Genomic DNA, 23,357 nt, shown 5'->3' with positions numbered 1-23,357 from the left:
TGGTGGCGGTGTCCAAACTGATATATTCCGTAAAGCCACAGCTACCAATAGTTTCTTGCATTGGGATAGTCATCACCCCCCTGCCCTTAAGAGAGGGATACCTATTGGGCAATACCTGCGAGCCAAACGCAATTGTTCCGATGAGCTATCTTTTCAGAGAGAATGCGATGGACTTTACCAAAAATTCTTGGCACGAGGGTATCCCAAAAAGTGGCTACATAGGGCTTATGCCAGGGCGTCTCATAGATCTGATCTACTCTCTGACAGAGGTACCGAATCTGCACTGCCGACATCATCCAGTGCCATCCGCTGTATTGGCACCTTCGATGTGTGTTCCTCCCAGGTTGTTGGGGTGTTGAAAAGACATTGGTCCATCCTCACTGCTGACCCTGACTTAAAAGATGCCATCCCTGCCAACCCTGCTATCACCTATCGTAGGGGGAAAAATCTACGTGATTTCTTGGTACACAGCCATTATTCGTCAACTTCTTCCAATACTTCATCTACTTGGCTGAAATCACCCGTCACGGGGTTTCATCCTTGTGGCAGGTGCTCTTTTTGCCCCCTGATGCCTAGGGTTAAGAGATTTACTAACCCCCTTGATGGCAGGTCATATGACATAAAACAATTGTCAAAGTAGTGGGGTTGTATATCTGGCTAGATGCCCTTGCCCTAAATTATATGTGGGCAAGACTTTGCAAGAACTGAGGAGGAGAGTATCTAGACACCTTAGTACCAATAACCTCAAGGAGGACACCACCCTTTCAAGACATATGCATAGGTTTCACCCTGATAATCCCAAGTTGCTCCAATTCTGGGGCATTGCACAGTTAAAATTGGGACCCAGGGCTGGTAATTTGGACCATAGGCTCCTACAGGAGGAAGCACGGTGGATTCACCGTCTTGGCTCTATGACCCCTCAGGGGCTCAACGAGGGATTCACCTATGGTGCCTTTCTGTGATTCCACCAGTCATTTCCCTTTCGTACTCTGTATGGATGTCTATATCTTTTGTACTGATTTATGATATGCCGGTTTCTTGTCTATTTAATCGCCTTCATGTATGTTCACCATAGCCTCTCCTAACAGAGGGGCTGTGCCTTGATATATCATGTTTAACGTACTTCTACTCATTATTTTTTGATTTGACCATATATATCTTTTAGTATGGCGGCCGTTATTTTCTGTCATGTATTATTATATTTTTCTGTTTCATTGTTGTACCTGTCAAAATGGGGGTTTGTGTGTGTTTTACTTTGAGCCATATATACATACACCTACTACTAAACTATAGCGGGGGCTATTCACTGTTCCCTGCACTAAGTCCAAAGGGACATCAACGGCGATTTCGCCTATCTGTTATGTCCTCACTTCACTCGGCATTGTTCTAAGTCCTTCTTTTGCCCTACTGCGCAGGCGTGCCGTTTTTGGACTGTCTCTGCAGTTTCGGCTGTGTACTTACTATTAAACCATAGCGGGGGATAATAATTGTTCCCTGCACTAAGTCCAAAGGGACATCGACGGCGCTTGCGCCGATCTGTTATGTCCTCGTTTTACCCAGCATTGTTCTGAGTTCTTCTTTTGCCCTACTGCGCAGGCGCGACGTTTCTGGACTGTCTTGACGGTTTCAGCTGTGCGTCTGCGTGGCCCGCTATCTGCTATTGGCTCCCTGACACGCTGCCTTCTATTGGTTGTAGTCCTCCTTCTGATGGCTGTAGTGTCTTGCTCCGCTCTATTGGTGGTTTGTCCTCATACCCACCCCCTACCCACGTCATCCTATACTCCCATAAGAGGAGTAGTTTTCTCGCCGCGCCGCCATTAGCCCCGTGTACCCCTGAGGACGCTACTAGTTAGCGAAACATGTCGGGGGGCTCTATTTGTTTTAATTCCTGCCTTAATTCCTGAATTTACTGCCTCCACTTAGCTAAATGTTGCTTGTTGCTTGATAACTGACTTGCTGTGTGTCAGTCTGCATTTACTCCTGGCCGATTTAATACTTTGCTGTGTCCGTTTCAGCAGTTTACTTTAGCTTCGGCTTCTGGCAGTGACAATTTGAAACTCATGTATGTGGTCTGTTCTTTGCTATACGTAGCTTAATAAAATTTAAATATATTTTCTATTACTATTTTGGGTGGTCAGGAAAAAGGGTTCCGTTTGCCTCCAGGCATTCCTTCTATTGACTGTTCTGTTCTGGGACTCCGGCTCTGGGGTTGCCCCTGAAATCACATTCCGGTCCAGGAGGATCGCCTGACATCACTGTCTAAAAACATGATGTCAAGAGTTCCTCCAGCAGAGGAATCCCCGGCCTAAGCGTCGGCAGCACAATGGCTGGGGATTCCACTCCTAGAGGGAGCCCCAATGGAGCTATCCACAAGGAGGTGTGTGTGTGTGTGTGTGTGTGTGTGTGTGTGTGTGTGTGTGTGTCACTATCTATAGGGGGTGTGTGTGTGTGGCACCATCTACAGAGGGCACTGTGGCAGTATCTACAGAGGGCACTATCTAGGGGGTGGCATTATCTACAGGGGGAACTGTGGCAGTATCTACAGAGGGCACTGTGGCATTATCTATGGGTGGGTGTGTGGCAATATCTACAGAGAACACTGTGGCATTATCTATGGAGGGCACTGTGGCATTATCTACAGAGGGCACTGTAGCAGTATCTAAAAATGGGCTGCCCAATTTTGATATTCTTGTGTCTGCCAAATGCTGCCAACTGAGCAGCCAGACTGCATTTAGTGACACTTAACGGGAAAACTGAATTGTTAAAATAAGCACGTGGAGTAAACTCGCAAATTTCCGTTAAGTTTAATTCTACCGGTATTATGATAGTAATGTAGTATTGTTATAGTAATGTAGTATTATAGTAATGTAGTATATTGTAATGTAGCATCATAGTAATGTAGTATTGTTATAGTAATGCAGTATTATTATAGTAATGCAGTATTGTTATACTAATGTAGTGCTATAGTAATGTAGTATTATAGTAATGTAGTATTGTTATAGTAATCTAGTATTATTATAGTAATATAGTATTATTATAGTAATCTAGTATTGTTATAGTAATGTAGTACTATAGTAATGTAGTATTATTATAGTGATATAGTATTATTATAGTAATGTAGTATTATAGTAATGTAGTATTATTATAGTAATATAGTATTATTATAGTAATGTAGTATTATACTAATGTAGTTTTGTTATAGTAATGTAGAATTATTATAGTAATGTAATATTATAGTAATGTAGTAGTATTATAGTAATGTAGTAAAGTTATAGTAATGTAGTAGAATTATAGTAATGTAGTAATAATATAGTAATGTAGTATTGTTATAGTAATGTAGTATTATTATAGTAATGTAGTATTACAGTAATATAGTATTGTTATATTTATGTAGTATTATTATAGTAATGTAGTATTATAGTAATGTAGTATTGTTATAGTAATGTAGTATTATAGTAATGTAGTATTGTTATAGTAATGTAGTACTATAGTAATGTAGTATTATAGTGATGTAGTATTATTATACTGATGTAGTATTATTATAGTAATGTAGTATTATAGTAATGTAGTAAAGTTATAGTAATGTAGAATTATTAAAGTAATGTAGTATTATAGCAATGTAGTATTGTTATAGTAATGTAGTAGTTTTATAGTAATGTAGTATTGTTATAGTAATGTAGTATTATAGTAATGTAGTATTATTATAGTAATGTAGTACAGTTATAGTAATGTAGTATTATAGTAATGTAGTTTTATAGTAATGTAGTATTGTTATAGTAATGGAGTATTATAGTAATGTAGTATTATAGTAATGAACTTTTGTTATAGTAATGTAGTATTATAGTAATGTAGTGTTATAGTAATGTAGTATTATAGTAATGTAGTATTATAGTAATGAAGTTTTGTTATAGTAATGTAGTATTATTATAGTAATGCAGTATTGTTATAGTAATGTAGTATTATAGTAATTTAGTATTATTATAGTAATGTAGTACTGTTATAGTAATGTAGTATTATAGTAATGTAGTATTGTTATAGTAATGGAGTATTATAGTAATGTAGTATTGTTATAGTAATGTAGTATTATAGTAATGAAGTTTTGTTATAGTAATGTAGTATTATTATAGTAATGTAGTATTATTATAGTAATGTAGTGTTATAGTAATGTAGTATTATAGTAATGTAATATTATTATAGTAATGTAGTATTATTGTAATGTAGTATTATTGTAATGTAGTATTGTTATAGTAATGTAGTATTATAGTAATGTAGCATTATTATAGTAATGTAGTGTTATAGTAATGTAGTATTATAGTAATGTAATATTATTATAGTAATGTAGTATTATTATAGTAATGTAGTATTATTGTAATGTAGTATTGTTATAGTAATGTAGTGTTATAGTAATGTAGTATTGTTATAGTAATGTAGTATTATAGTAATGTAGTATTGTTATAGTAATGTAGTATTATAGTAATATAGTAATGAAGTTTTGTTATAGTAGTGTAGTATTGTTATAGTAGTGTAGTATTTTTACAGAAATGTAGTTTTGTTATAGTAATGTAGTCGTTTTATAGTAATGTAGTATTGTTATAGTAATGTAGTATTATAGTAATGTAGCATTATTATTATAGTAATGAAGTATTGTTATAGTAATGTAGTATTATAGTAATGTAGTATTATTATAGTAATGTTGTATTATAGTAATGTAGTATTATAGTAATGTAGTATTGTTATAGTAATGTAGTATTATAGTAATGTAGTATTGTTATAGTAATGTAGTATTGTTATAGTAATGTAGTATTATAGTAATGTAGTATTATAGTAATGTAGTATTATAATAGTAATGTAGTATTGTTATAGTAATGTAGTATTATAGTTATGTAGTATTATAGTAATGAAGTTTTGTTATAGTAATGTAGTATTATTATAGTAATGTAGTATTGTTATAGTAATGTAGTATTGTTATAGTAATGTAGTATTATAGTAATGTAATATTGTTATAGTAATGTAGTATTATAGTAATGTAGTATTATAGTAATGCAGTATTATAGTAATGTAGTATTGTTATAGTAATGGAGTATTATAGTAATGTAGTATTACAGTAATGTAGTATTGTTATAGTAATGTAGTATTGTTATAGTAATGGAGTATTATAGTAATGTAGTATTGTTATAGTAATGTAGTATTATAGTAATGTAGTATTGTTATAGTAATGTAGTATTATAGTAATTAAGTTTTGTTATAGTAATGTAGTATTATTATAGTAATGTAGTGTTATAGTAATGTAGAATTATAGTAATGTAATATTATTATAGTAATGTAGTATTATTGTAATGTAGTATTATTGTAATGTAGTATTGTTATAGTAATGTAGTATTATAGTAATGTAGTATTATTATAGTAATGTAGTGTTATAGTAATGTAGTATTATAGTAATGTAATATTATTATAGTAATGTAGTATTATTATAGTAATGTAGTATTATAGTAATGTAGTATTATTATAGTAATGTAGTATTATTATAGTAATGTAGTGTTATAGTAATGTAGTATTATAGTAATGTAATATTATTATAGTAATGTAGTATTATTGTAATGTAGTATTATTGTAATGTAGTATTGTTATAGTAATGTAGTATTATAGTAATGTAGTATTATTATAGTAATGTAGTGTTATAGTAATGTAGTGTTATAGTAATGTAGTATTATAGTAATGTAATATTATTATAGTAATGTAGTATTATTATGGTAATGTAGTATTATTGTAATGTAGTATTGTTATAGTAATGTAGTTTTGTTATAGTAATGTAGTAGTTTTATACTAGTGTAGTATTCTTATAGTAATGTAGTATTATTATAGTAATGTAGTGTTATAGTAATGTAGTATTATAGTAATGTAGTATTATAGTAATGTAGTATTATAGTAATGAAGTTTTGTTATAGTAATGTAGTATTATTATAGTAATGTAGTACTGTTATAGTAATGTAGTATTATAGTAATGTAGTACTGTTATAGTAATGTAGTATTATAGTAATGTAGTATTGTTATAGTAATGGAGTATTATAGTAATGTAGTAGTGTTATAGTAATGTAGTATTATTATAGTAATGTAGTATTGTTATAGTAATGTAGTATTATAGTAATGTAGTATTGTTATAGTAATGTAGTAATATAGTAATGAAGTTTTGTTATAGTAGTGTAGTATTGTTATAGTAGTGTAGTATTTTTACAGTAATGTAGTTTTGTTATAGTAATGTAGTCGTTTTATAGTAATGTAGTATTGTTATAGTAATGTAGTATTATAGTAATGTAGTATTATTATTATAGTAATGAAGTATTGTTATAGTAATGTAGTATTATAGTAATGTAGTATTATTATAGTAATGTTGTATTATAGTAATGTAGTATTATAGTAATGTAGTATTGTTATAGTAATGTAGTATTATAGTAATGTAGTATTGTTATAGTAATGTAGTATTGTTATAGTAATGTAGTATTATAGTAATGTAGTATTATAGTAATGTAGTATTATTATAGTAATGTAGTATTGTTATAGTAATGTAGTATTATAGTTATGTAGTATTATAGTAATGAAGTTTTGTTATAGTAATGTAGTATTATTATAGTAATGTAGTATTGTTATAGTAATGTAGTATTGTTATAGTAATGTAGTATTATAGTAATGTAATATTGTTATAGTAATGTAGTATTATAGTAATGTAGTATTATAGTAATGCAGTATTATAGTAATGTAGTATTGTTATAGTAATGGAGTATTATAGTAATGTAGTATTATAGTAATGTAGTATTGTTATAGTAATGTAGTATTATAGTAATGTAGTATTATAGTAATGTAGTATTGTTATAGTAATGTAGTATTATAGTAATGTAGTATTGTTATAGTAATGTAGTATTATAGTAATGAAGTTTTGTTATAGTAATGTAGTATTATTATAGTAATTTAGTGTTATAGTAATGTAGAATTATAGTAATGTAATATTATTATAGTAATGTAGTATTATTGTAATGTAGTATTATTGTAATGTAGTATTGTTATAGTAATGTAGTATTATAGTAATGTAGTATTATTATAGTAATGTAGTGTTATAGTAATGTAGTATTATAGTAATGTAATATTATTATAGTAATGTAGTATTATTATAGTAATGTAGTATTATAGTAATGTAGTATTATTATAGTAATGTAGTATTATTATAGTAATGTAGTGTTATAGTAATGTAGTATTATAGTAATGTAATATTATTATAGTAATGTAGTATTATTGTAATGTAGTATTATTGTAATGTAGTATTGTTATAGTAATGTAGTATTAGGGCATGACCACACATGGCGGAATTCCTCCGCAACTGTCCGCATCAATGCCGCACCTAATCCGGGTTGCGGATTACGGCTGCGGATCTGCACAAAATGTGCAGAAAATTGATGCGGACTGGCCGCTGCGGACTGCAGGAAAAGTGCTTCCCTTCTCCCTATTCAGTGCAGGATAGAGAGAAGGGACAGCACTTTCCCTAGTGAAAGTCAAAGAAATTCATACTTACCGCCCGTTGTCTTGGTGACGCGTCCCTCTTTCGGCATCCAGCCCGACCTCCCTGGATGACGCTCCAGTCCATGTGACCGCTGCAGCCTGTGCTTGGCCTGTGATTGGCTGCAGCCGTCACTTAGAATGAAACGTCATCCTGGGAGGCTGGACTGGAGACAGACGCAGGGAGTTCTCGGTAAGTATGAACTTATATGTTTTTTTACAGATACATGTATATTGAGATCGGTAGTCACTGTCCCGGGTGCAGAAACAGTTACTGCCGATCGCGTAACTCTTTCAGCACCCTGGACAGTGACTATTTACAGACGTCTCCTAGCAACGCTCCCGTCATTACGGGAGCCCCATTGACTTCCTCAGTCTGGCTGTAGACCTAGAAATACATAGGTCCAGCCAGAATGAAGAAATGTCATGGTAGTAAAAACAATACGCTCCGCAGCACACATAAGATCTGCGGACTTCATTGCGGAATTTTGACTCTCCATTGAAGTCAATGGAGAAATTCCGCCATGAGTCCGCAACCAGTCCGCCACTGCTCCGCAACAGACAGAGCATGCTGCGGACACCAAATTCCGCTCCGCAGCCTATGCTCCGCAGCGGAATTGTACGCATCGTGTAAACGAACACTGCTAAATTAAAGTGAAAGTCAATGGAGAAACGGCTCCGCTGCGGATTAACGCTGCGGAGTGTCCGCAGCGGAATTTAAGTGAAATTCCGCCATGTGTGAACCCGCCCTTATAGTAATGTAGTATTATTATAGTAATGTAGTGTTATAGTAATGTAGTATTATAGTAATGTAATATTATTATAGTAATGTAGTATTATTATAGTAATGTAGTATTATTGTAATGTAGTATTGTTATAGTAATGTAGTTTTGTTATAGTAATGTAGTAGTTTTATACTAGTGTAGTATTCTTATAGTAATGTAGTATTATTATAGTAATGTAGTGTTATAGTAATGTAGTATTATAGTAATGTAGTATTATAGTAATGAAGTTTTGTTATAGTAATGTAGTATTATTATAGTAATGTAGTACTGTTATAGTAATGTAGTATTATAGTAATGTAGTACTGTTATAGTAATGTAGTATTATAGTAATGTAGTATTGTTATAGTAATGGAGTATTATAGTAATGTAGTAGTGTTATAGTAATGTAGTATTATTATAGTAATGTAGTATTGTTATAGTAATGTAGTATTATAGTAATGTAGTATTGTTATAGTAATGTAGTATTATAGTAATATAGTAATGAAGTTTTGTTATAGTAGTGTAGTATTGTTATAGTAGTGTAGTATTTTTACAGTAATGTAGTTTTGTTATAGTAATGTAGTCGTTTTATAGTAATGTAGTATTGTTATAGTAATGTAGTATTATAGTAATGTAGTATTATTATTATAGTAATGAAGTATTGTTATAGTAATGTAGTATTATAGTAATGTAGTATTATTATAGTAATGTTGTATTATAGTAATGTAGTATTATAGTAATGTAGTATTGTTATAGTAATGTAGTATTATAGTAATGTAGTATTATTATAGTAATGTAGTATTATAGTAATGTAGTATTATTATAGTAATGTAGTATTGTTATAGTAATGTAGTATTATAGTTATGTAGTATTATAGTAATGAAGATTTGTTATAGTAATGTAGTATTATTATAGTAATGTAGTATTGTTATAGTAATGTAGTATTATAGTAATGTAATATTGTTATAGTAATGTAGTATTATAGTAATGTAGTATTATAGTAATGCAGTATTATAGTAATGTAGTATTGTTATAGTAATGTAGTGTTATAGTAATGTAGTATTATAGTAATGTAGTATTATAGTAATGAAGTTTTGTTATAGTAATGTAGTATTATTATAGTAATGTAGTACTGTTATAGTAATGTAGTATTATATTAATGTAGTACTGTTATAGTAATGTAGTATTATAGTAATGTAGTATTGTTATAGTAATGGAGTATTATAGTAATGTAATATTGTTATAGTAATGTAGTATTATAGTAATGTAGTATTATAGTAATGCAGTATTATAGTAATGTAGTATTGTTATAGTAATGTAGTGTTATAGTAATGTAGTATTATAGTAATGTAGTATTATAGTAATGAAGTTTTGTTATAGTAATGTAGTATTATTATAGTAATGTAGTACTGTTATAGTAATGTAGTATTATATTAATGTAGTACTGTTATAGTAATGTAGTATTATAGTAATGTAGTATTGTTATAGTAATGGAGTATTATAGTAATGTAGTAGTGTTATAGTAATGTAGTATTATTATAGTAATGTAGTATTGTTATAGTAATGTAGTATTATAGTAATGTAGTATTGTTATAGTAATGTAGTATTATAGTAATATAGTAATGAAGTTTTGTTATAGTAGTGTAGTATTGTTATAGTAGTGTAGTATTTTTACAGTAATGTAGTTTTGTTATAGTAATGTAGTCGTTTTATAGTAATGTAGTATTGTTATAGTAATGTAGTATTATAGTAATGTAGTATTATTATTATAGTAATGAAGTATTGTTATAGTAATGTAGTATTATAGTAATGTAGTATTATTATAGTAATGTTGTATTATAGTAATGTAGTATTATAGTAATGTAGTATTATTATAGTAATGTAGTATTATAGTAATGTAGTATTGTTATAGTAATGTAGTATTGTTATAGTAATGTAGTATTATAGTAATGTAGTATTATTATAGTAATGTAGTATTATAGTAATGTAGTATTATTATAGTAATGTAGTATTGTTATAGTAATGTAGTATTATAGTTATGTAGTATTATAGTAATGAAGTTTTGTTATAGTAATGTAGTATTATTATAGTAATGTAGTATTGTTATAGTAATGTAGTATTATAGTAATGTAATATTGTTATAGTAATGTAGTATTATAGTAATGTAGTATTATAGTAATGCAGTATTATAGTAATGTAGTATTGTTATAGTAATGGAGTATTATAGTAATGTAGTATTATAGTAATGTAGTATTGTTATAGTAATGTAGTATTGTTATAGTAATGGAGTATTATAGTAATGTAGTATTATAGGAATGTAGTATTGTTATAGTAATGGAGTATTATAGTAATGAAGTTTTGTTATAGTAAAGTAGTATTATTATAGTAATGCAGTATTGTTATAGTAATGTAGTATTATAGTAATTTAGTATTATTATAGTAATGTAGTACTGTTATAGTAAGGCTGGGTTCACACGTGGCGGAATTTCACTTAAATTCCGCTGCGGACACTCCGCAGCGTTAATCCGCAGCGGAGCCGTTTGTCCATTGACTTACACTTTAATTTAGCAGTGTTCGTTTAGACGAGGCGTAAAATTCCGCTGCGGAGCATAGGCTGCAGAGCGGAATTTGGTGTCCGCAGCATGCTCTGTCTGTTGCGGAGCAGTGGCGGACTCATGGCGGAATTTCTCCATTGACTTCAATGGAGAGTCAAAATTCCGCAATGAAGTCCGCAGATCTTATGTGTGCTGCGGAGCGTATTGGTTTTACTACCATGACATTTCTTCATTCTGGCTGGACCTATGTATTTCTAGGTCTACAGCCCGACTGAGGAAGTCAATGGGGCTCCCGTAATGACGGGAGCGTTGCTAGGAGACGTCTGTAAATAGTCACTGTCCAGGGTGCTGAAAGAGTTAAGCGATCGGCAGTAACTGTTTCTGCACCCGGGACAGTGACTACCGATCTCAATATACATGTATCTGTAAAAAAACATATAAGTTCATACTTACCGAGAACTCGCTGCTTCTGTCTCCAGTCCGGCCTCCCAGGATGACGTTTCAGTCTAAGTGACGGCTGCAGCCAATCACAGGCGAAGCACAGGCTGCAGCGGTCACATGGACTGGCGCGTCATCCAGGGAGGTCGGGCTGGATGCCGAAAGAGGGACGCATCACCAAGACAACGGCCGGTAAGTATGAAAATCGTTTACTTTCACTAGGGAAAGTGCTGTCCCTTCTCTCTATCCTGCACTGATAGGGAGAAGGGAAGCACTTTTCCCGCAGTCCGCAGCAGCTAGTCCGCATCAATGTACTGCACATTTTGTGCAGATCCGCAGCAGAATCTGCAACGCAGATTCTGTGCGGCATTGATGCGGACAGTTGCGGAGGAAATCCGCCACATGTGGTCATGCCCTAATGTAGTATTATAGTAATGTAGTATTGTTATAGTAATGGAGTATTATAGTAATGTAGTATTGTTATAGTAATGTAGTATTATAGTAATGAAGTTTTGTTATAGTAATGTAGTATTATTATAGTAATGTAGTGTTATAGTAATGTAGAATTATAGTAATGTAATATTATTATAGCAATGTAGTATTATTGTAATGTAGTATTATTGTAATGTAGTATTGTTATATTAATGTAGTATTATAGTAATGTAGTATTATTATAGTAATGTAGTGTTATAGTAATGTAGTATTATAGTAATGTAATATTATAGTAATGTAGTATTATTATAGTAATGTAGTATTATAGTAATGTAGTATTATTATAGTAATGTAGTGTTATAGTAATGTAGTATTATAGTAATGTAATATTATTATAATAATGTAGTATTATTGTAATGTAGTATTATTGTAATGTAGTATTGTTATAGTAATGTAGTATTATAGTAATGTAGTATTATTATAGTAATGTAGTATTATAGTAATGTAATATTATTATAGTAATGTAGTATTATTATAGTAATGTAGTATTATTGTAATGTAGTATTGTTATAGTAATGTAGTAGTTTTATAGTAGTGTAGTATTCTTATAGTAATGTAGTATTATTATAGTAATGTAGTGTTATAGTAATGTAGTATTATAGTAATGTAGTATTATAGTAATGTAGTATTATAGTAATGAAGTTTTGTTATAGTAATGTAGTATTATTATAGTAATGTAGTACTGTTATAGTAATGTAGTATTATAGTAATGTAGTACTGTTATAGTAATGTAGTATTATAGTAATGTAGTATTGTTATAGTAATGGAGTATTATAGTAATGTAGTAGTGTTATTGTAATGTAGTATTATTATAGTAATGTAGTATTGTTATAGTAATGTAGTATTATTATAGTAATGTAGTATTGTTATAGTAATGTAGTATTATAGTAATGTAGTATTGTTATAGTAATGTAGTAATATAGTAATGACGTTTTGTTATAGTAGTGTTGTATTGTTTTAGTAGTGTAGTATTTTTACAGTAATGTAGTTTTGTTATAGTAATATAGTAGTTTTATAGTAATGTAGTATTGTTATAGTACTGTAGTATTATAGTAATGTAGTATTATAGTAATGTAGTATTATTATAGTAATGTTGTATTATAGTAATGTAGTATTATAGTAATGTAGTATTGTTATAGTAATGTAGTATTATAGTAATGTAGTATTGTTATAGTAATGTAGTATTGTTATAGTAATGTAGTATTATAGTAATGTAGTATTATTATAGTAATGTAGTATTATAGTAATGTAGTATTATTATAGTAATGTAGTATTGTTATAGTAATGTAGTATTATAGTTATGTAGTATTATAGTAATGAAGTTTTGTTATAGTAATGTAGTATTATTATGGTAATGTAGTATTGTTATAGTAATGTAGTATTATAGTAATGTAATATTGTTATAGTAATGTAGTATTATAGTAATGCAGTATTATAGTAATGTAGTATTGTTATAGTAATGTAGTATTATAGTAATGTAGTATTATAGTAATGTAGTATTATAGTAATGTAGTATTGTTATAGTAATGTAGTATTGTTATAGTAATGGAGTATTATAGTAATGTATTATAGTAATGTAGTATTGTTATAGTAATGTAGTATTATAGGAATGTAGTATTGTTATAGTAATGGAGTATTATAGTAATGTAGTATTGTTATAGTAATGTAGTATTATAGTAATGTAGTATTGTTCAAATAACTAATTGATTAACAATACTTATGTATTGTATCAAATTTGAAAGTAATTTTGGCGTTATACTGCTGATTGTGGAGAATAGGGTGTCAGTACTTTGTGTGGCTTGTTAGGAAGGTGCTGCACAGCCTATAACCACTGCAATGGATCCCAGGCCACACTCCCTGGTGTGTTAGGTTAGCAGCAGTTATGAAAGTCCACCACAGGAGAACCCTTGCGGTCGCTTGTACAGTATATAGGAATGATTATTACTGACACAATGGAGATGGCAAATAGACTCTTTAATGGAGATGAACTACTCTTGGAGAGGGCAAATGATTGGCAATCTGGCTTGTTACAACCTTTGGTGTCTCCCAACCGCCTGGTATTTATGCCTCCATATATGTCCCCACAGTAATCATTCCTCCTTTTATGTACCCACAGTAAAAAATGCTCCCTTTTTATGCCCTCACAGTAAGAATGCCCCCTTTTTTTATACCACCACTCAGTCCGTTAGGCCCCTCCCCATTAATAGTGACCCCTTTGCACCACTTTAAAAAAAAATGAATATATATATATATATATATATATATATATATATACACACACTCACCTAATAGTAGGTAACCCCAGTCAGATGTTCCAAATTTTTTATTTCCTGCTTTGAGTTCAGCAGCCCAGCATGGGTGGCGTGATGCAGTGATGCTATCACGCTGGACCGCTGATGTCATCAGTGTGCTCCCAGTTTCTCATAGGCTGCATTCCTAAAGTAGGCTGTGGCCTACGAGAGCAAATGGTGGATTACGGAACCAATGCCTCTTGGCGCTGCCATTGTTTAGAGTATTTCAAAGGTGGATGCAATCGTAGGCCCTGGCCAGTTGTCTTATCCGCCCCTCTGGTAATCCGCCACTGGATGGTATCCCAGGCCGGCTATCCTATCAAGGATTACCATGCAATAAAACTCTACCCCTGGAAAAGTCATCGCCACCTGTAAATAGAAAACACACACAATTAAAGGCAAACCCTGTTGTTTACCTCTCTTACAAGCCTGCCTGATCTAAAAGTATGAGCCTTACCAATAGGCCGCTAGCCAGCATGGCGAACTACACGTAGCTGTGTTACTGGCTCCTTATCTGCATGCAATACTAAGAGTAAGTTGTTGCTCCTCAGTGTTTAGCACCTGTTTAGCATATTGTGTCTTCTCCACATCCTGCTGTGAACTGGTATTTTACCTGTACCATATGTCAAAAGACATAAAGACAAACCCCTATGTGGTCCACACCTCCCTCCTTTATGAAGAATACACTCTTTAAAGTGAATAAATTCATAACAAACTGACTCCAAGTGATAATTGTGAAAAGTCTCCAGCTCCATTTACTATACTATTATTTATCTTGGAAATGAATTTTGACTCCATCCCTTTGTGCCGACGACAACAAAATTTTCATGACTCGTTTTTAAGAATTATGGCCCAACAGGTGGGTTTAATATAATTTCATTCGAGGGTCAATAATTTTTCTTTTACTTTGGCTTTTAAGCATCCTCCTCCAACGTATTCTGCAACCATAAGACTTTCTGCCTTGTCCCTGTCTGTCCTCACTCCCACAAGGATATTTACTGTTGCTGCAGATTGCAGTTTTCCTACAGTAACTATTTTACTGAGCCTGTGGTATAGCACTAAAATCCAGCTATAGCAATTTGTTATGCTCTGTTTTCTCAAAGGAACCATTCATGCCTATAAGTCATATTTACGAGAAATTATGTGCACTCACTAGAAACACTTGCAGCCTCGGCTCCATGAGCTTCGGATGGACAGGTCTGGCTCAATGAAACAAGATTGATATGTAATGGATACTGTACGTAAACCGAAACAGTTGTCTGAAATGCAAAAACGGGGTAGCAGAGACCACCCGAGCGAAGAGGGTGCAATACTGATACACCATGGGCATAAATCTCCTTAATATTGTAAAATAACCATAACGGGTCAAGCTATACCATTGTGCCATGCTTCACTGACACGTTAATAAGTATACATAGTAATAAAATGTAGATTCATTTACAATTATGTTTTAATGGGGTTCTTCGCCTTGGGCCATCCCTCTTTGTTCGAAAGGTCCGCTGACAATTACAAAGTGTCCCGCTTCTGGGACCCCAGACGGACAGCAAAAATCTGTAAAGAAACCTGGCAGTAAGTGTTTAATTTCCCTGCAGTGCCCCCACAGGGGAAACTAAGCATTACACAGTGTCCATTTACATCTTTGGGCTATCTGGGTAATGCAGGACAGGACAAGTCTTTGTAGCCGCTCTCCACGCTGGCCAAGAGATAAGGATATTCAACATAGGACCCCCGAATATTAACAAAAAAAACACACATTATAGGGTTTATGAAACTGGGTTTTCTAAACTGGACAATACTTTTAAAGGTGTTTTTGAGAGTAGAATAAAGGGATCTGTTTCCTCCAGAAAGAGTGCCACTCTTCTCCTCTCCATGGGCTATGCCGGTTATTGCAACTCAGCCCCATATGGGGTAGAAATATGTAAGCATGAGTATTGGTAAGGACTGCAGGGTTAGTCGAGGACAGTAGGCCCAGATGTAATACAATAACAGTTCTTTTACTAGGCCGGTGGTATTAACACCTGAAGGACGTGGACTAGTTGGCACGTTCATGACGCAGCCCCATTTTTCAAATCTGACATGTGTCAATTTATGTGATAATATCTTTGCAATGGTTTTACTTATCCAAGCGATTCTGAGAGTGTTTTCTCGTAACATATTGTACTTTACGTTGGTAGAAAAATTTGGTCAATAAATTCAGTATTTATTTGTGAAACACAGCCAAATTTAGAGAAAATTTGCCAAAATTAGCGTTTTTCTATATTTAAATGTAACTGCTTGTAAAACAGGCAGTTATACCACACAAAATAGTTAATAATTAACATTTATCATATGTCTACTTTATGTTTTTTTAACATCCTTTTTTTTTTTTACAACATTAGAAATTTAGCAGCAATTTTTGAAATTTTTAAGGAAATTTCTAAAACTACTTTTTTTGCGGACCAATTCAGTTCTGAAGTGATTTTGAGAGGCGTATATGATAGAAACCCCCATAAATAAAAAAAAACTTTCCTTAACCCCTTAGTGACCACCAATACGCCTTTTTACGTCGGTCACTAATGGGCTTTAGGCTAGGCTGACGCCTTTTCACGTCAGCCTAGTCTAAGTCCTGCACGGGTCTCCCGTGCAGGCAGGAGCCGTGGCTCTGCTGTCTGATGACAGCTGAGCTCCTGCTCCAACACCCGCGATCGAAGTTTACTTCGATCGCGGCCGTTTAACCCATTAAATGCCGCCGTCAATAGCGACCGCGGCATTTAACTTTGTTTACAGAGGGAGTGCGCTCCCTCTGTCACCCATCGGCGGCCCGTGAATGCAATCGCGGGTCTCCGATGGGGTGTCATGGCAGCCGGGGGCCTGATAAAAGCCCCCAGGTCTGCCCTGGACATATGCCTGTTAGGACGCGCCGGAGGCACGTCCTAACAGATTGCCTGTCAGATTTACACTGACAGGCAATAATGCTCTGGTATACGAAGTATGCCAAAGCATTATAGCAGCGATCGGAAGATCGCACAGTAAAGTCCCCTAGTGGGACTAATAAAATAAGTCATCAAAGTGAAATAAAGATTATTAATAAAAAGTACAGTAAAAAAATAAATAAAACCATTTTTTTCCATAAAAAGTGGTTTTATTTAGTAAAAGTGTAAAAAATAAATAAAAGTACACATATGTGGTATCGCCGCGACCGTAATGACTCCATTAATAACGTTAATATGTAATTTAAACCGCAAAGTGAACACCGTAAAAAAAAAACGCAAAAAACCATGTCGAAATTGCAATTTTTTTCCATTGCCCCCCAAAAAAGTCATAATAAAAATGAATCAATAAGTCCCATGCACCCCAAAACAGTACCAATCAAAACTACGTCTTGTCCCGCAGAAAACAAGCCCAAAAAATCACTACATTGATGAAAAAATAAAAAAATTACGGCTCTTGGAAAGCGACGATGCAAAAACAAATAATTTTAGTTCAAAAGTGTTTTTATTGTGCCAAAGTCGTAAAACATAAAAAAACCTCTACATATGTGGTATCGCCGTAATCGTACCGACCCATAGAATAAAGGTAAGATGTTATTTACGTCGCATAGTGAACGGCGTCAATTTAAAAACGCATAGAACAATGGCGGAATTTCAGGTTTTTTTTATAATCCCCCCCCAAAAAGGTTAATAAAAGTTAATATAAAAATTATATGTACCCAAAAATGGTGCCATTAAAAAGCACAACTAATCCCACAAAAAACAAGTCCTCATACAGCTATGTAGACGAAAAAATAAAAAAGCTATAGCTCTTTGAATGCGACTATAGAAAAACGATTAAAATAGCTTGGTCATTAGGGCCTAAAATGGGCTGGTCACTAAGGGGTTAAATGCTGTAATAAGACCATATCAATCATTTCAAAGAAAAATACAAAAATATTTTATTGAAGACAAACAAAACAGTTGTACATACTTGTTTAAAAAATGTCACCCATAAAAAGAAATCTACAATTAGTACATGAACAGACAGTGTCAATCCTAAGGCAGGGCAGAGAATGGTGGTAGTATACATTCAATATCGATAGATATAGACCATATTATATATACACTGCTAAATGAATGACAATAGTTCCCATACTAGGACCATGGTTGTACCCAAACAGCATCATTAACAATATATATCAGCAAACCATGAGACCCTATAACGCATCATACTTCACCCACCATAAGTCATATTAACTGCAACAACACTGTCCAAACACCCCTAACGCGCGTTTCGCACCTAGCTTTGTCAGGGGTTGCTGAATGAGTGTGACAAGAGGACTTATGTAGTCAGCGCACAGCTGAAATTAAGTACATGTAGCCCCATTACCTGTTTACAGGATGTCTGTTGGCACACACGAGAGGGGAGGCGGCACCTCAATCACGCAGAGCACGGCGCCCGGAAGTGAGTAGTGCGCAACTGCACAAAACTTGAGTCCATGTTGCGCCGTGAACTACATCATGAACGGCCCCTCACCCCGCGCATGCACACTCCATCCAAGGACCTACCGCAGCCATATTGAGTGATGGCACCACAGTTCGCTGTGCCATTACTCACGGATGTTGATCAGCATATATGTAGAACTCTTGATTTAAAAGATGATGCACAAATAATGTGCATCCATTAGATGATAAATCGACAGTCACCATGCATAGGAACAGGTAATCCCATCCTCAATACACCATGACTGTCAGCATGTTCATAGTTATGACAAAAAAGTATATACACAACCCTATATGTCATCCGAAGGCATCACCAATGTTTGGCCTATGGATAATAGACCCATAAATGACCCTGTTTTAGCAAATTCCCTCCTGACATTATTTAATATTACATTTACAAACTTTGTTAACCCTTTAGGAACTCAGGAATTAAAGTAAATTAAGGTGAAGTTTAAATGTATTTTTTTTTTTTTACAGATTTTCCGTTTTACACAGCAAGGGTTAACAGCAAAACCTTAATATTTATTACCCTGATTCTGCAGTTTGTAGACATATCCCACATGTGGCCCTAGTGTGCCACTTGACTCAAACACAGTCTTCAGAAATGAAGGAGCGCCTTACGCATTTTGTTGCTGCCATTTTATTTGGATGTTATTTAGCCACCATGCCACATTTGCAGAGCCCCTGTGGTATTAGAACAATGAAAACCCACCAGAAGTGACACCATTTTGGAAACTACACCAATCAAGGAATTTATCTAGTGGTGTAGTGAGCATTTTTACCCCACAGGAGTTTTCCAGAATTTGATGCAAAGAATGAAAAAAATTTTTTTTTTCACAATTATGCCATTTCAGTGCCCAATATGTTGTGCCCAGCTTGTCATATTCAAGTTACTCCCACCATAAATTGTTACGCAGGTTCTTCGGCGTACGGCAATACCCCACATGTGGCTATTATCTGCTGCCTGGCTACATGGGGCTCAGAAGGGAAGGAGCACCATTTGGCTTTTAAGCACAGATTTTGCTGGACTATTTTTCAAGCGCCACGTTGTGTTTGCAGAGCCCCTGAGGTACCAGTACAGTGGAAACCCCCAGGAAGTGAAACCATTTTGGAAACTACACCCCTTAAGGCATTTATCTATGGGTATATTGATCATTTTGACCCCACAGGAATTTTCTAGACAATGCAAAGCATGAAAATTTGTAAAAATTGAAACAATTATGCCTTTTCAGTTAAAGTATGTGTGACATATTCCAATGCACGTCATATGTCCCAGGCATACGTTTAGCGAATAAATAAAATGGTTTTCAACAACTTTTCCTGAGGTATACAGAGGCTCTGTCACCACATTATAAGTGGCCGATCTCCTACATAAGGAGATAAGGAGATCGGCACTATAATGTAGATGACAGTAATGTTTTTTTATTTAGAAAAACGATCTATTTTTACATTAGGAGCGATTTTAGCTTTATGCTAATTAGTTTCTTAATGCCCAAGTGGGCGTGTTTTTACTATATGACCAAGTAGGCGTTGTACAGAGGAGTGTATGATGCTGACCAATCAGCGTCATACACTTCTCTCCATTCATTTAGACAGCGCATAGTGACACTGTGTTGTTCACGATGTGCCTTTTTCCTACTGAGATATTAACGTTACTGAAGTGTTTAGACCATGACTAGACATTACTTCCAGACAGGATGGGATGTCTATTCACAATCCCGGCACTTCGTTAACGTTTGTTTGGTACTTACAGCAGAGTAAACGTAATCTCGCGAGATCTCGCTGTAAATGACAGGTTACAGCGAGATTACGCTTTGCTCTGCTGTAAGTACCAATCAAACGTTAACGAAGTGCCGGGATTGTAAATAGACATCCCGTCCTGTCTGGAAGGAATGTCTAGTCACCGTCTAAACACTTCAGTAACGTTAATATGTCAGTATATGACAGCACATCGCGTGAACAACCCAGTGTCACTATGCGCTGTCTAAATGAATGGAGAGAAGTGCATGACGCTGATTGGTCACGGTCAGCATCATACACTCCTCTGTACAACGCCCACTTGGTCTAAAGTAAAAACACGCCCACTTGGGCTATAAGAAGCTAATTAGCATAAAGCTAAAATCGCTTCTAATGTGGTAAATATAGATCATTTTTCTCAATAAGAAGCACTGCTGTCATCTACATTATAGCGCCCATCTCCTTATGTAGGACATAGGGCACTTATAAAGGGGATGGATGCCTATGACAGATAACTAACAGTGGCATCTGTCATATAGATTATTATGGTATGCATTTAACATATACGTCCTGAACAGGGTCTCGAGAGATCATGACATATACATTTAACATGTAGCATTATACTCTATGGTGAAAGACGCCAGTATATAGGACCCCATATTATCCTGACGAAGGGTGCGAAACGCGCGTCGAGGTGCTAATTCTCTGATACCACTAACAGCCATCACCCCACCCACAGGTAATTGGGATTACTTCATGTCTCTTATAATTGTGCATATATACTATAATTAGCATATCACTGTATAGGCTGTGGACATTATTAGGGGGATTTTGGACTGAGGTTCACTATATGCTCTCCCTGCATTGTTTTGTAAACCTTTTGCATATTATATGATTTAATATTTATTATGGTTATGCTGGCACTTTGTTGATAGTGTTAGGGCTATAATTTTAAGTATGTTTTATTTTTTTTTATTTTTTTTTGGGGGGTGGGGATTATCCATATTTATCAAATAATAAAGCATATTTTTAGAAAAATTTGTCTCTAGAATGATTTTTGATACACAAATTGTGTCTTTGAGACATATATAGGTTTATTGTTGTTTGCATTATGTCTTGCGCAGATACTAATGCTCGGAAGGTATTATGGATGCTAATTTATATAGGACTCCGTAACAGCTGACATAGTTTAACATATACGTCAGGAGCATTTACTCGTGTGTACATAAAGTGTAGCGCAATAAATATGATCTAAAAGGGGCGTACATTTTTCCCATCATATTGATTATATACAGTAGTTCATAAACAATGAAGTATGTTTTTAATTAACATGCTGTTGAAAAACGATCCAGTAAAGAGTTATGACATATAATTACATAGTGTAGCGCCCCCTGATGTATAGCAATGTGCAATTCCATCTTAAGAGCTGAGTGCTGAGGGACACTAATGTTGTCCTATGTATAAGAATATAACTACTATAATACTGCCCCTATATACAAGAATATAACTACTATAATACTGCCCCCTATATACAAGAATATAACTACTATAATACTGCTCCTATATACAAGAATATAACTACTATAATACTGCCCCCTATATACAAGAATATAACTACTATAATACTGCCCCCTATATACAAGAATATAACTACTATAATACTGCCCCTATATACAAGAATATAACTACTATAATTATCTTTTTTATTTGAAAACTTGCAACAAATTATTACAATACCTTTGCAATACACTCATAACAGATAAAGAAAATAAACGTATGTCTCTTAATAACATCACAATCATTAAACAAACCATAATATATGAATATTGCGCCAGTATAGAGTGTTTCAACTATTTTTCATGATATTATTCTAGACAGTATTACAGGAGAGTTCTTCTTTATTGGTGACCGGGCAGCATCGCGCACACCACAGAGGGTACACGGTCACCACATTTATGACATATAGTGAACCTCTATGATATAAACGGAGTTCGGGGTAGAAGTCTCCATACAGCAGCTGAGAGTTTCACTGTCCCACTAGATGTGGTGACTGCAGGGACACAGCAGGGACATTACTCTGTAGATAAGTCTCTTATATAAAGAGGACATTGGTTTTGTCGTCAGACAGACGCTGGAATATCGCCTGCCACCTGCTCCTATTCTTCACACTGTTCACATTAATAGGAGGTGATTTTCAGCCTGATCCTGGTTACATGTCTTTCCTACTTTTTTTCCTTCTTCCACTGCTATGTCCTGTAACACCCCATCTTTTGGTGGACATTGGGGGGTCAGCGTCTTCATCCTGAGGTTCGTCATCTGGGTTGTGTGAGGAGACTTGCTCCATCTCTGCTTCTTCTTCCTGTTCATCTTCCCCCAGCGCACAGTAACGTCCCCCAGTTATCGCCAGCACTGGAGACTCCGGTGATTTCTTTGCAGAAGTGATTTTTTTCCTAGAAGAATCATCTGTTTTACTTCTCCTTTTAACCGTCTGAAATCCCTCCTCATCCATACTGGTCGCTGCGGCTGGATCAGCTGGTTCCTTACTGGTTGCTGCGGCTGGCCCAGCTGGTTTTTTACTGGTCGCTGCGGCTGGATCAGCTGGTTTTTTACTGGTGTCGGGCAGATGTTTGGTGACAGAGTGACTGGATATTTTGCTTTTAGCATGGCTCTATTTTCAGTGGCTGGTGACACTTCTGCAGCATCCACAGATGGGACATTCGTCCCTGGAGCAGGGTCTCTGGTACTTCGGCTTACATCATCGCTGAGGCTTCCAGGTTCTGGGGTTGTATCTACACATATGGAGACATCCTCCTGCTCTTCCTCCATGGCTTCTTTAAAGGTCTCCTCTTTATTATGTTCTGCATGGAACACTTATAATGTCAGGACATGAGGCACTTTCTTGCTCACTCCCAGGAGTGCCACTCGCATTCACTTCATCAGTACTGCACATAGAGTCTACTGCAGTTAACCCCTCGTCAGCTGGCACACATTTCTCTGCAGCTTTAGCAGCATTTGTGTTGGCTGATTGCACAGACCCCACACATGATGAGAGATGTGATCCTCCAGCCACCGCACACTCAT

This window comes from Rhinoderma darwinii, chromosome 1 (assembly GCF_050947455.1).
Source record: "Rhinoderma darwinii isolate aRhiDar2 chromosome 1, aRhiDar2.hap1, whole genome shotgun sequence".
Classification (NCBI taxonomy): Eukaryota; Metazoa; Chordata; class Amphibia; order Anura; family Rhinodermatidae; genus Rhinoderma; species Rhinoderma darwinii.
This window is presented reverse-complemented; position numbering follows the sequence as displayed.